Source organism: Pseudophryne corroboree, unplaced genomic scaffold (assembly GCF_028390025.1).
Source record: "Pseudophryne corroboree isolate aPseCor3 unplaced genomic scaffold, aPseCor3.hap2 scaffold_1132, whole genome shotgun sequence".
Lineage (NCBI taxonomy): Eukaryota > Metazoa > Chordata > Amphibia > Anura > Myobatrachidae > Pseudophryne > Pseudophryne corroboree.
Window position 1 is genome coordinate 1 of NW_026967758.1, and position 15,314 is coordinate 15,314.

General features: G+C 38.5%; 2 non-coding genes across 2 annotated transcripts; both read left to right on the plus strand.

The window, feature by feature from the left end:
• The first annotated feature begins 7,054 nt into the window (after positions 1-7,054).
• Positions 7,055-7,128, plus strand: TRNAY-AUA (transfer RNA tyrosine (anticodon AUA)). The gene has a single exon. It is a non-coding gene; the product is annotated as a tRNA-Tyr (tRNA).
• A 5,336-nt stretch (positions 7,129-12,464) lies between these two features.
• TRNAS-ACU (transfer RNA serine (anticodon ACU)) lies at positions 12,465-12,538 on the plus strand. Its single transcript has one exon. It is a non-coding gene; the product is annotated as a tRNA-Ser (tRNA).
• Positions 12,539-15,314: the final 2,776 nt, after the last annotated feature.

Sequence of the window (15,314 nt, forward strand, 5' to 3'; positions counted from 1 at the left end):
ATGAATGCTTATTAGCCTATGTCAGTAAGTACTTTTGCAAAGTGTCTCTGTGGCGCAATCAGTTATTGTGTACGGCTATAAACCAAAAGGTTGGTGGTTCAATCCCACCCAGGCACGTAATTGACCTTGTTATCAGATTTTGGTGATCTTTAAGTAGACAAGTCAAAATTTCAAACCCCCTCTTATGGTGTAGGGTACCTGGCCTTCTCTGATGTAATCAGAGTTAGATTTGATTCAGTGATTTTATAAAAACAGCTAGGAAGCACAATTTAGCAGTGGGTTGCAGAGAAAAAGAAATATGCTGGCAAAAAAATCCAATAGAGTGATTAAACAGCTTTTCATTTTCTGGCTTTATTTTTATGCTAACAAATTTGTTCTCTGAAAAGTGTCCACAAAGCCAAGTCTCTGATTAACACATTTGTAGGGATGGTTTTTCACCTATTACTAAATTAAATTTGCTTCATTGGAAAGGCAGCTAGATGCATCCTCATTTCAATGTCTACTGAAATAATACGGGTTGACACCAGGAAACATCAACGCCACTGCATCCTTGCTGCTTTCTCATGTGGAAGTCTGTTTAATGTGAAAACAAGGTGATATCTAATTAGCACACAGGTAAGGAATTAAGAAAATCTTTTTTTTTAAGGGTGAAGATGTTTCTCACAAAATCGTTGCCCCAATGCATCATTGAAATTCAAGCTGGAAAGATGATTTTAATATATCACTTGTACATTTTGTATTGCTCTTCTGGTGACAATGTAGTTTGTTTTTGTAAATTACCCTTTTAATAATAGGGTAAAGAAAATTAAGTGGATTTTTTAAAGAAAACTATACTGTCAATATACTATTAAAACAAATTAAAATGGTAAAAGTTATTGTACTTTAAGTAAAAATAAAAGAGCAAAAATATCAATCCCAGTTTTGATTACTTAAATGAACAAAAAAAATGCATATAGCAAAGGATAGTTTCAATCTGCCTACCTCTGGGTTATGGGCCCAGCATGCTTCCATTGCAGTACTCTGCTGCACATGTAAGTGCAAGAGATCCTGAAGCACTCAGTCATCATGGGAAAGTACCAATGTGTTTCTTCGTTGGTTGATGGAAGAAACATCTTACAAAAACTCTCCAGATTATTGACTTTTTAAAGTTTTTCTAGGAAACGTTCTAGATGAATGCTTATTAGCCTTTGTCAGTATGCACTTTTGCAAAGTGTCTTTGTGGCGCAATCAGTTAGTGTGCACGGCTATTAACCAAAAGGTTGGTAGTTCAATCCCACCCAGGGACGTAATTGACCTTGTTATCAGATTTTGGTGATCTTTAAGTAGACAAGTCAAAATTTCAAACCCCCTGTTATGGTGTAGGGTACCTGGCCTTCTCTGATGTAGTTAGATTTGATTCAGTGATTTTATAAAAACAGCTAGGAAGCACAATTTAGCAGTGGGTTGCAGAGAAAAAGAAATATGCTGGCAAAAAAAATCCAATTGAGTGATTAAACAGCTTTTCATTTTCTGGCTTTATTTTTATGCTAACAAATTTGTTCTCTGAAAAGTGTCCACAAAGCCAAGTCTCTGATTAACACATTTGTAGGGATGTTTTTTCACCTATTACTAAATTAAACTTGCTTCATTGGAAAGGCAGCAAGATGCATCCTCATTTCAATGTCTACTGAAATAATACAGGTTGACACCAGGAAACATTAACGCCACTGCATCCTTGCTGCTTTCTCATGTGAAAGTCTGTTTAATGTGAAAACAAGGTGATATCTAATTAGCACACAGGTAAGGAATTAAGAAAATCTTTATTTAAGGGTGAAAATGTTTCTCACAAAATCGTTGCCCCAATGCATCATTGAAATTCAAGCTGGAAAGATGATTTTAATACATCACTTGTACATTTTGTATTGCTCTTCTGGTGACAATGTAGTTTGTTTTTGTCAATTACCATTTTAATAATAGGGTAAAGAAAATTAAGTGGATTTTTGAAAGAAAACAATACTGTCAATATACTATTAAAACAAATTAAAATGGTAAAAGTTATTGTACTTTAAGTAAAAATAAAAGAGCCAAAATATCAATCCCAGTTTTGGATTACTTAAATAAACAAAAAAAAATGCATATAGCAGAGGATAGTTTCAATCTGCCTACCGCTGGGTTATGGGCCCAGCATGCTTCTATTGCTGTACTCTGCTGCACATGTAAGTGCAAGAGATCCTGAAGCACTCACTCATCATGGGAAAGTACCAATGTGTTTCTTCGTTGGTTGATGGAAGAAACATTTTACAAAAACTCTCCAGATTATTGACTTTTTAAAGTTTTTCTAGGAAACGTTTTAGATGAATGCTTATTAGCCTTTGTCAGTAAGGACTTTTGCAAAGTGTCTTTGTGGCGCATTCAGTTAGTGTGCACGGCTATTAACCAAAAGGTTGGTGGTTCAATCCCACCCAGGGACGTAATTGACCTTGTTATCAGATTTTGGTGATCTTTAAGTAGACAAGTCAAAATTTCAAATCCCCCTGTTCTGGTGTAGGGTACCTGGCCTTCTCTGATGTAATCAGAGTTAGATTTGATTCAGTGATTTTATAAAAACAGCTAGGAAGCACAATTTAGCAGTGGGTTGCAGAGAAAAAGAAATATGCTGGCAAAAAAAATCCAATTTAGTGATTAAACAGCTCTTAATTTTCTGGCTTTATTTTTATGCTAACAAATTTGTTCTCTGAAAAGTGTCCACAAAGCCAAGTCTCTGATTAACACCTTTGTAAGGATGGTTTTTAACCTATTACTAAATTAAACTTGCTTCATTGGAAAGGCAGCAAGATGCATCCTCATTTCAATGTCTACTGAAATAATACAGGTTGACACCAGGAAACATTAACGCCACTGCATCCTTGCTGCTTTCTCATGTGGAAGTCTGTTTAATGTGAAAACAAGGTGATATCTAATTAGCACACAGGTAAGGAATTAAGAAAATCTTTATTTAAGGGTGAAAATGTTTCTCACAAAATCGTTGCCCCAATGCATCATTGAAATTCAAGCTGGAAAGATGATTTTAATATATCACTTGTACATTTTGTATTGCTCTTCTGGTGACAATGTAGTTTGTTTTTGTCAATTACCCTTTTAATAATAGGGTAAAGAAAATTAAGTGGATTTTTTAAAGAAAACTATACTGTCAATATACTATTCAAACAAATTAAAATGGTAAAAGTTATTGTACTTCAAGTAAAAATAAAAGAGCAAAAATATCAATCCCAGTTTTGATTACTTAAATTAACAAAAAAAAATGCATATAGCAAAGGATAGTTTCAATCTGCCTACCTCTGGGTTATGGGCCCAGCATGCTTCCATTGCAGTACTCTGCTGCACATGTAAGTGCAAGAGATCCTGAAGCACTCACTCATCATGGGAAAGTACCAATGTGTTTCTTCGTTGGTTGATGGAAGAAACATTTTACAAAAACTCTCCAGATTATTGACTTTTTAAAGTTTTTCTAGGAAACGTTCTAGATGTATGCTTATTAGCCTTTGTCAGTATGTACTTTTTGGGAAGTGTCTCTGTGGCGCAATCGGTTAGTGTGTCCGGCTACTAACCAAAAGGTTGGTGGTTCAATCCCAACCAGGGACGTAATTGACCTTGTTATCAGATTTTGGGGATCTTTAAGTAGACAAGTCAAAATTTCAAACCCCCTGTTATGGTGTAGGGTACCTGGCCTTCTCTGATGTAGTTAGATTTGATTCAGTGATTTTATAAAAACAGCTAGGAAGCACAATTTAGCAGTGGGTTGCAGAGAAAAAGAAATATGCTGGCAAAAAAAATCCAATTGAGTGATTAAACAGCTCTTCATTTTCTGGCTTTATTTTTATGCTAACAAATTTGTTCTTTGAAAAGTGTCCACAAAGCCAAGTCTCTGATTAACACCTTTGTAGGGATGGTTTTTCACCTATTACTAAATTAAACTTGCTTCATTGGAAAGGCAGCAAGATGCATCCTCAATTCAATGTCTACTGAAATAATACAGGTTGACACCAGGAAACATTAACGCCACTGTATCCTTGCTGCTTTCTCATGTGGAAGTCTGTTTAATGTGAAAACAAGGTGATATCTAATTAGCACACAGGTAAGGAATTAAGAAAATCTTTATTTAAGGGTGAAGATGTTTCTCACAAAATCGTTGCCCCAATGCATCATTGAAATTCAAGCTGGAAAGATGATTTTAATATATCACTTGTACATTTTGTATTGCTCTTCTGGTGACAATGTAGTTTGTTTTTGTCAATTACCATTTTAATAATAGGGTAAAGAAAATTAAGTGGATTTTTGAAAGAAAACAATACTGTCAATATACTATTAAAACAAATTAAAATGGTAAAAGTTATTGTACTTTAAGTAAAAATAAAAGAGCCAAAATATCAATCCCAGTTTTGGATTACTTTAATTAACAAAAAAAAAATGCATATAGCAGAGGATAGTTTCAATCTGCCTACCGCTGGGTTATGGGCCCAGCATGCTTCCATTGCTGTACTCTGCTGCACATGTAAGTGCAAGAGATCCTGAAGCACTCACTCATCATGGGAAAGTACCAATGTGTTTCTTCGTTGGTTGATGGAAGAAACATTTTACAAAAACTCTCCAGATTATTGACTTTTTAAAGTTTTTCTAGGAAACGTTTTAGATGAATGCTTATTAGCCTTTGTCAGTATGTACTTTTGCAAAGTGTCTTTGTGGCGCAATCAGTTAGTGTGCACGGCTATTAACCAAAAGGTTGGTGGTTCAATCCCACCCAGGGACGTAATTGACCTTGTTATCAGATTTTGGTGATCTTTAAGTAGACAAGTCAAAATTTCAAATCCCCCTGTCCTGTGTAGGGTACCTGGCCTTCTCTGATGTAATCAGAGTTAGATTTGATTCAGTGATTTTATAAAAACAGCTAGGAAGCACAATTTAGCAGTGGGTTGCAGAGAAAAAGAAATATGCTGGCAAAAAAAATCCAATTGAGTGATTAAACAGCTCTTAATTTTCTGGCTTTATTTTTATGCTAACAAATTTGTTCTCTGAAAAGTGTCCACAAAGCCAAGTCTCTGATTAACACCTTTGTAAGGATGGTTTTTAACCTATTACTAAATTAAACTTGCTTCATTGGAAAGGCAGCAAGATGCATCCTCATTTCAATGTCTACTGAAATAATACAGGTTGACACCAGGAAACATTAACGCCACTGCATCCTTGCTGCTTTCTCATGTGGAAGTCTGTTTAATGTGAAAACAAGGTGATATCTAATTAGCACACAGGTAAGGAATTAAGAAAATCTTTATTTAAGGGTGAAAATGTTTCTCACAAAATCGTTGCCCCAATGCATCATTGAAATTCAAGCTGGAAAGATGATTTTAATATATCACTTGTACATTTTGTATTGCTCTTCTGGTGACAATGTAGTTTGTTTTTGTCAATTACCATTTTAATAATAGGGTAAAGAAAATTAAGTGGATTTTTGAAAGAAAACAATACTGTCAATATACTATTAAAACATATTAAAATGGTAAAAGTTATTGTACTTTAAGTAAAAATAAAAGAGCCAAAATATCAATCCCAGTTTTGGATTACTTAAATTAACAAAAAAAAATGCATATAGCAGAGGATAGTTTCAATCTGCCTACCGCTGGGTTATGGGCCCAGCATGCTTCTATTGCTGTACTCTGCTGCACATGTAAGTGCAAGAGATCCTGAAGCACTCACTCATCATGGGAAAGTACCAATGTGTTTCTTCGTTGGTTGATGGAAGAAACATTTTACAAAAACTCTCCAGATTATTGACTTTTTAAAGTTTTTCTAGGAAACGTTTTAGATGAATGCTTATTAGCCTTTGTCAGTAAGGACTTTTGCAAAGTGTCTTTGTGGCGCATTCAGTTAGTGTGCACGGCTATTAACCAGAAGGTTGGTGGTTCAATCCCACCCAGGGACGTAATTGACCTTGTTATCAGATTTTGGTGATCTTTAAGTAGACAAGTCAAAATTTCAAATCCCCCTGTTCTGGTGTAGGGTACCTGGCCTTCTCTGATGTAATCAGAGTTAGATTTGATTCAGTGATTTTATAAAAACAGCTAGGAAGCACAATTTAGCAGTGGGTTGCAGAGAAAAAGAAATATGCTGGCAAAAAAAATCCAATTGAGTGATTAAACAGCTCTTAATTTTCTGGCTTTATTTTTATGCTAACAAATTTGTTCTCTGAAAAGTGTCCACAAAGCCAAGTCTCTGATTAACACCTTTGTAAGGATGGTTTTTAACCTATTACTAAATTAAACTTGCTTCATTGGAAAGGCAGCAAGATGCATCCTCATTTCAATGTCTACTGAAATAATACAGGTTGACACCAGGAAACATTAACGCCACTGCATCCTTGCTGCTTTCTCATGTGGAAGTCTGTTTAATGTGAAAACAAGGTGATATCTAATTAGCACACAGGTAAGGAATTAAGAAAATCTTTATTTAAGGGTGAAAATGTTTCTCACAAAATCGTTGCCCCAATGCATCATTGAAATTCAAGCTGGAAAGATGATTTTAATATATCACTTGTACATTTTGTATTGCTCTTCTGGTGACAATGTAGTTTGTTTTTGTCAATTACCATTTTAATAATAGGGTAAAGAAAATTAAGTGGATTTTTGAAAGAAAACAATACTGTCAATATACTATTAAAACAAATTAAAATGGTAAAAGTTATTGTACTGTAAGTAAAAATAAAAGAGCCAACATATCAATCCCAGTTTTGGATTACTTTAATTAACAAAAAAAAAATGCATATAGCAGAGGATAGTTTCAATCTGCCTACCTCTGGGTTATGTGCTCAGCATGCTTCCATTGCTGTACTCTGCTGCACATGTAAGTGCAATAGATCCTGAAGCACTCACTCATCATGGGAAAGTACCAATGTGTTTCTTCGTTGGTTGATGGAAGAAACATCTTACAAAAACTCTCCAGATTATTGACTTTTTAAAGTTTTTCTAGGAAACGTTTTAGATGAATGCTTATTAGCCTTTGTCAGTATGTACTTTTGCAAAGTGTCTCTGTGGCGCAATCAGTTAGTGTGTATGGCTATAAACCAAAAGGTTGGTGGTTCAATCCCACCCAGGGACGTAATTGACCTTGTTATCAGATTTTGGTGATCTTTAAGTAGACAAGTCAAAATTTCAACCCCCCTCTTATGGTGTAGGGTACCTGGCCTTCTCTGATGTAATCAGAGTTAGATTTGATTCAGTGATTTTATAAAACAGCTAGGAAGCACAATTTAGCAGTGGGTTACAGAGAAAAAGAAATATGCTGGCAAAAAAATCCAATTGAGTGATTAAACAGCTCTTCATTTTCTGGCTTTATTTTTATGCTAACAAATTTGTTCTCTGAAAAGTGTCCACAAAGCCAAGTCTCTGATTAACACCTTTGTAAGGATGGTTTTTCACCTATTACTAAATTAAACTTGCTTCATTGGAAAGGCAGCAAGATGCATCCTCATTTCAATGTCTACTGAAATAATACAGGTTGACACCAGGAAACATTAACGCCACGTGGAAGTCTGTTTAATGTGAAAACAAGGTGATATCTAATTAGCACACAGGTAAGGAATTAAGAAAATCTTTATTTAAGGGTGAAGATGTTTCTCACAAAATCGTTGCCCCAATGCATCATTGAAATTCAAGCTGGAAAGATGATTTTAATATATCACTTGTACATTTTGTATTGCTCTTCTGGTGACAATGTAGTTTGTTTTTGTCAATTACCCTTTTAATAATAGGGTAAAGAAAATTAAGTGGATTTTTTAAAGAAAACTATACTGTCAATATACTATTAAAACAAATTAAAATGGTAAAAGTTATTGTACTTTAAGTAAAAATAAAAGAGCAAAAATATCAATCCCAGTTTTGATTACTTAAATTAACAAAAAAAAATGCATATAGCAAAGGATAGTTTCAATTAGAGATGAGCGCCTGAAATTTTTCGGGTTTTGTGTTTTGGTTTTGGGTTCGGTTCCGCGGCCGTGTTTTGGGTTCGACCGCGTTTTGGCAAAACCTCACCGAATTTTTTTTGTCGGATTCGGGTGTGTTTTGGATTCGGGTGTTTTTTTTCAAAAAACCCTAAAAAAACAGCTTAAATCATAGAATTTGGGGGTCATTTTGATCCCATATTATTATTAACCTCAAAAACCATAATTTCCACTCATTTTCAGTCTATTCTGAATACCTCACACCTCACAATATTATTTTTAGTCCTAAAATTTGCACCAAGGTCGCTGGATGACTAAGCTAAGCGACACTAGTGGCCGACACAAACACCTGGCCCATCTAGGAGTGGCACTGCAGTGTCACGCAGGATGTCCCTTCCAAAAAACCCTCCCCAATCAGCACATGATGCAAAGAAAAAAAGAGGTGCAATGAGGTAGCTGACTGTGTGAGTAAGATAAGCGACCCTAGTGGCCGACACAAACACCGGGCCCATTTAGGAGTGGCACTGCAGTGTCACGCAGGATGTCCCTTCCAAAAAACCCTCCCCAATCAGCACATGACGCAAAGAAAAAAAGAGGCGCAATGAGGTAGCTGACTGTGTGAGTAAGATTAGCGACCCTAGTGGCCGACACAAACACCGGGCCCATTTAGGAGTGGCATTGCAGTGTCACGCAGGATGTCCCTTCCAAAAAACCCTCCCCAATCAGCACATGACGCAAAGAAAAAAAGAGGCGCAATGAGGTAGCTGACTGTGTGAGTAAGATTAGCGACCCTAGTGGCCGACACAAACACCGGGCCCATTTAGGAGTGGCACTGCAGTGTCACGCAGGATGTCCCTTCCAAAAAACCCTCCCCAATCAGCACATGACGCAAAGAAAAAAAGAGGCGCAATGAGGTAGCTGACTGTGTGAGTAAGATTAGCGACCCTAGTGGCCGACACAAACACCGGGCCCATTTAGGAGTGGCACTGCAGTGTCACGCAGGATGTCCCTTCCAAAAAACCTTCCCCAATCAGCACATGACGCAAAGAAAAAAAGAGGCGCAATGAGGTAGCTGACTGTGTGAGTAAGATTAGCGACCCTAGTGGCCGACACAAACACCGGGCCCATTTAGGAGTGGCACTGCAGTGTCACGCAGGATGTCCCTTCCAAAAAACCCTCCCCAATCAGCACATGACGCAAAGAAAAAAAGAGGCGCAATGAGGTAGCTGACTGTGTGAGTAAGATTAGCGACCCTAGTGGCCGACACAAACACCGGGCCCATTTAGGAGTGGCACTGCAGTGTCACGCAGGATGTCCCTTCCAAAAAACCCTCCCCAATCAGCACATGACGCAAAGAAAAAAAGAGGCGCAATGAGGTAGCTGACTGTGTGAGTAAGATTAGCGACCCTAGTGGCCGACACAAACACCGGGCCCATTTAGGAGTGGCACTGCAGTGTCACGCAGGATGTCCCTTCCAAAAAACCCTCCCCAATCAGCACATGACGCAAAGAAAAAAAGAGGCGCAATGAGGTAGCTTACTGTGTGAGTAAGATTAGCGACCCTAGTGGCCGACACAAACACCGGGCCCATTTAGGAGTGGCACTGCAGTGTCACGCAGGATGTCCCTTCCAAAAAACCCTCCCCAATCAGCACATGACGCAAAGAAAAAAAGAGGCGCAATGAGGTAGCTGACTGTGTGAGTAAGATTAGCGACCCTAGTGGCCGACACAAACACCGGGCCCATTTAGGAGTGGCACTGCAGTGTCACGCAGGATGTCCCTTCCAAAAAACCCTCCCCAATCAGCACATGACGCAAAGAAAAAAAGAGGCGCAATGAGGTAGCTGACTGTGTGAGTAAGATTAGCGACCCTAGTGGCCGACACAAACACCGGGCCCATTTAGGAGTGGCACTGCAGTGTCACGCAGGATGTCCCTTCTAAAAAACCCTCCCCAAACAGCACATGACGCAAAGAAAAATAAAAGAAAAAAGAGGTGCAAGATGGAATTGTCCTTGGGCCCTCCCACCCACCCTTATGTTGTATAAACAAAACAGGACATGCACACTTTAACCAACCCATCATTTCAGTGACAGGGTCTGCCACACGACTGTGACTGATATGACGGGTTGGTTTGGACCCCCCCCAAAAAAAGAAGCAATTAATCTCTCCTTGCACAAACTGGCTCTACAGAGGCAAGATGTCCACCTCATCATCACCCTCCGATATATCACCGTGTACATCCTACTCCTCACAGATTATCAATTCGTCCCCACTGTAAACCACCATCTCAGCTCCCTGTGTACTTTGTGGAGGCAATTGCTGCTGTGTAGGGTACCTGGCCTTCTCTGATGTAATCAGAGTTAGATTTGATTCAGTGATTTTATAAAAACAGCTAGGAAGCACAATTTAGCAGTGGGTTGCAGAGAAAAAGAAATATGCTGGCAAAAAAAATCCAATTGAGTGATTAAACAGCTCTTAATTTTCTGGCTTTATTTTTATGCTAACAAATTTGTTCTCTGAAAAGTGTCCACAAAGCCAAGTCTCTGATTAACACCTTTGTAAGGATGGTTTTTAACCTATTACTAAATTAAACTTGCTTCATTGGAAAGGCAGCAAGATGCATCCTCATTTCAATGTCTACTGAAATAATACAGGTTGACACCAGGAAACATTAACGCCACTGCATCCTTGCTGCTTTCTCATGTGGAAGTCTGTTTAATGTGAAAACAAGGTGATATCTAATTAGCACACAGGTAAGGAATTAAGAAAATCTTTATTTAAGGGTGAAAATGTTTCTCACAAAATCGTTGCCCCAATGCATCATTGAAATTCAAGCTGGAAAGATGATTTTAATATATCACTTGTACATTTTGTATTGCTCTTCTGGTGACAATGTAGTTTGTTTTTGTCAATTACCATTTTAATAATAGGGTAAAGAAAATTAAGTGGATTTTTGAAAGAAAACAATACTGTCAATATACTATTAAAACAAATTAAAATGGTAAAAGTTATTGTACTTTAAGTAAAAATAAAAGAGCCAAAATATCAATCCCAGTTTTGGATTACTTAAATTAACAAAAAAAAATGCATATAGCAGAGGATAGTTTCAATCTGCCTACCGCTGGGTTATGGGCCCAGCATGCTTCTATTGCTGTACTCTGCTGCACATGTAAGTGCAAGAGATCCTGAAGCACTCACTCATCATGGGAAAGTACCAATGTGTTTCTTCGTTGGTTGATGGAAGAAACATTTTACAAAAACTCTCCAGATTATTGACTTTTTAAAGTTTTTCTAGGAAACGTTTTAGATGAATGCTTATTAGCCTTTGTCAGTAAGGACTTTTGCAAAGTGTCTTTGTGGCGCATTCAGTTAGTGTGCACGGCTATTAACCAAAAGGTTGGTGGTTCAATCCCACCCAGGGACGTAATTGACCTTGTTATCAGATTTTGGTGATCTTTAAGTAGACAAGTCAAAATTTCAACCCCCCTCTTATGGTGTAGGGTACCTGGCCTCCTCTGATGTAATCAGAGTTAGATTTGATTTAGTGATTTTATAAAACAGCTAGGAAGCACAATTTAGCAGTGGGTTACAGAGAAAAAGAAATATGCTGGCAAAAAAATCCAATTGAGTGATTAAACAGCTCTTCATTTTCTGGCTTTATTTTTATGCTAACAAATTTGTTCTCTGAAAAGTGTCCACAAAGCCAAGTCTCTGATTAACACCTTTGTAAGGATGGTTTTTCACCTATTACTAAATTAAACTTGCTTCATTGGAAAGGCAGCAAGATGCATCCTCATTTCAATGTCTACTGAAATAATACAGGTTGACACCAGGAAACATTAACGCCACGTGGAAGTCTGTTTAATGTGAAAACAAGGTGATATCTAATTAGCACACAGGTAAGGAATTAAGAAAATCTTTATTTAAGGGTGAAAATGTTTCTCACAAAATCGTTGCCCCAATGCATCATTGAAATTCAAGCTGGAAAGATGATTTTAATATATCACTTGTACATTTTGTATTGCTCTTCTGGTGACAATGTAGTTTGTTTTTGTCAATTACCATTTTAATAATAGGGTAAAGAAAATTAAGTGGATTTTTAAAAGAAAACAATACTTTCAATATACTATTAAAACAAATTAAAATGGTAAAAGTTATTGTACTTTAATGAAAAATAAAAGAGCAAAAATATCAATCCCAGTTTTGGATTACTTTAAATAACAAAAAAAATGCATATAGCAGAGGATAGTTTTAATCTGCCTACCTCTGGGTTATGGGCCCAGCATGCTTCCATTGCAGTACTCTGCTGCACATGTAAGTGCAAGAGATCCTGAAGCACTCACTCATCATGGGAAAGTACCAATGTGTTTCTTCGTTGGTTGATTTAAGAAAATTCTTACAAAAACTCTCCAGATTATTGACTTTTTAAAGTTTTTCTAGGAAACGTTCTAGATTAATGCTTATTAGCCTTTGTCAGTATGTACTTTTTGCGAAGTGTCTCTGTGGTGCAATCGGTTAGTGTGTCTGGCTACTAACCAAAAGGTTGGTGGTTCAATCCCACCCAGGGACATGATTGACATTGTGATCAGGTTTTGGTGATATTTAAGTAGACAAGTCAAAATTTCAAACCCCCTCTTTTGGTGTAGGGTACCTGGCCTTCTCTGATGTAATCGGAGTTAGATTTGATTCAGTGATTTTATAAAAAACAGCTAGGAAGCACAATTTAGCAATGGGTTGCAGAGAAAAAAATATGCTGGTAGAAAAATCCAATTGAGTGATTAAACAGCTCTTCATTTTCTGCCTTTATTTTTATGCTAACAAATTTGTTCTCTGAAAAGTGTCCACAAAGCCAAGTCTCTGATTAACACCTTTGTAAGGATGGTTTTTCACCTATTACTAAATTAAACTTGCTTCATTGGAAAGGCAGCAAGATGCATCCTCATTTCAATGTCTACTGAAATAATACAGGTTGACACCAGGAAACATTAACGCCACTGCATCCTTGCTGCTTTCTCATGTAGAAGTCTGTTTTATGTGAAAACAAGGTGACATGTAATTAGCACACAGGTAAGGAATTAAGAAAATCTTTATTTAAGGGTGAAGATGTTTCTCACAAAATCGTTGCCCCAATGCATCATTGAAATTCAAGCTGGAAAGATGATTTTAATATATCACTTGTACATTTTGTATTGCTCTTCTGGTGACAATGTAGTTTGTTTTTGTCAATTACCCTTTTAATAATAGGGTAAAGAAAATTAAGTGGATTTTTTAAAGAAAACTATACTGTCAATATACTATTAAAACAAATTAAAATGGTAAAAGTTATTGTACTTTAAGTAAAAATAAAAGAGCAAAAATATCAATCCCAGTTTTGATTACTTAAATTAACAAAAAAAAATGCATATAGCAAAGGATAGTTTCAATTAGAGATGAGCGCCTGAAATTTTTCGGGTTTTGTGTTTTGGTTTTGGGTTCGGTTCCGCGGCCGTGTTTTGGGTTCGACCGCGTTTTGGCAAAACCTCACCGAATTTTTTTTGTCGGATTCGGGTGTGTTTTGGATTCGGGTGTTTTTTTCAAAAAACCCTAAAAAAACAGCTTAAATCATAGAATTTGGGGGTCATTTTGATCCCATATTATTATTAACCTCAAAAACCATAATTTCCACTCATTTTCAGTCTATTCTGAATACCTCACACCTCACAATATTATTTTTAGTCCTAAAATTTGCACCAAGGTCGCTGGATGACTAAGCTAAGCGACACTAGTGGCCGACACAAACACCTGGCCCATCTAGGAGTGGCACTGCAGTGTCACGCAGGATGTCCCTTCCAAAAAACCCTCCCCAATCAGCACATGATGCAAAGAAAAAAAGAGGTGCAATGAGGTAGCTGACTGTGTGAGTAAGATAAGCGACCCTAGTGGCCGACACAAACACCGGGCCCATTTAGGAGTGGCACTGCAGTGTCACGCAGGATGTCCCTTCCAAAAAACCCTCCCCAATCAGCACATGATGCAAAGAAAAAAAGAGGCGCAATGAGGTAGCTGACTGTGTGAGTAAGATTAGCGACCCTAGTGGCCGACACAAACACCGGGCCCATTTAGGAGTGGCATTGCAGTGTCACGCAGGATGTCCCTTCCAAAAAACCCTCCCCAATCAGCACATGACGCAAAGAAAAAAAGAGGCGCAATGAGGTAGCTGACTGTGTGAGTAAGATTAGCGACCCTAGTGGCCGACACAAACACCGGGCCCATTTAGGAGTGGCACTGCAGTGTCACGCAGGATGTCCCTTCCAAAAAACCCTCCCCAATCAGCACATGACGCAAAGAAAAAAAGAGGCGCAATGAGGTAGCTGACTGTGTGAGTAAGATTAGCGACCCTAGTGGCCGACACAAACACCGGGCCCATTTAGGAGTGGCACTGCAGTGTCACGCAGGATGTCCCTTCCAAAAAACCCTCCCCAATCAGCACATGACGCAAAGAAAAAAAGAGGCGCAATGAGGTAGCTGACTGTGTGAGTAAGATTAGCGACCCTAGTGGCCGACACAAACACCGGGCCCATTTAGGAGTGGCACTGCAGTGTCACGCAGGATGTCCCTTCCAAAAAACCCTCCCCAATCAGCACATGACGCAAAGAAAAAAAGAGGCGCAATGAGGTAGCTGACTGTGTGAGTAAGATTAGCGACCCTAGTGGCCGACACAAACACCGGGCCCATTTAGGAGTGGCACTGCAGTGTCACGCAGGATGTCCCTTCCAAAAAACCCTCCCCAATCAGCACATGACGCAAAGAAAAAAAGAGGCGCAATGAGGTAGCTGACTGTGTGAGTAAGATTAGCGACCCTAGTGGCCGACACAAACACCGGGCCCATTTAGGAGTGGCACTGCAGTGTCACGCAGGATGTCCCTTCCAAAAAACCCTCCCCAATCAGCACATGACGCAAAGAAAAAAAGAGGCGCAATGAGGTAGCTTACTGTGTGAGTAAGATTAGCGACCCTAGTGGCCGACACAAACACCGGGCCCATTTAGGAGTGGCACTGCAGTGTCACGCAGGATGTCCCTTCCAAAAAACCCTCCCCAATCAGCACATGACGCAAAGAAAAAAAGAGGCGCAATGAGGTAGCTGACTGTGTGAGTAAGATTAGCGACCCTAGTGGCCGACACAAACACCGGGCCCATTTAGGAGTGGCACTGCAGTGTCACGCAGGATGTCCCTTCCAAAAAACCCTCCCCAATCAGCACATGACGCAAAGAAAAAAAGAGGCGCAATGAGGTAGCTGACTGTGTGAGTAAGATTAGCGACCCTAGTGGCCGACACAAACACCGGGCCCATTTAGGAGTGGCACTGC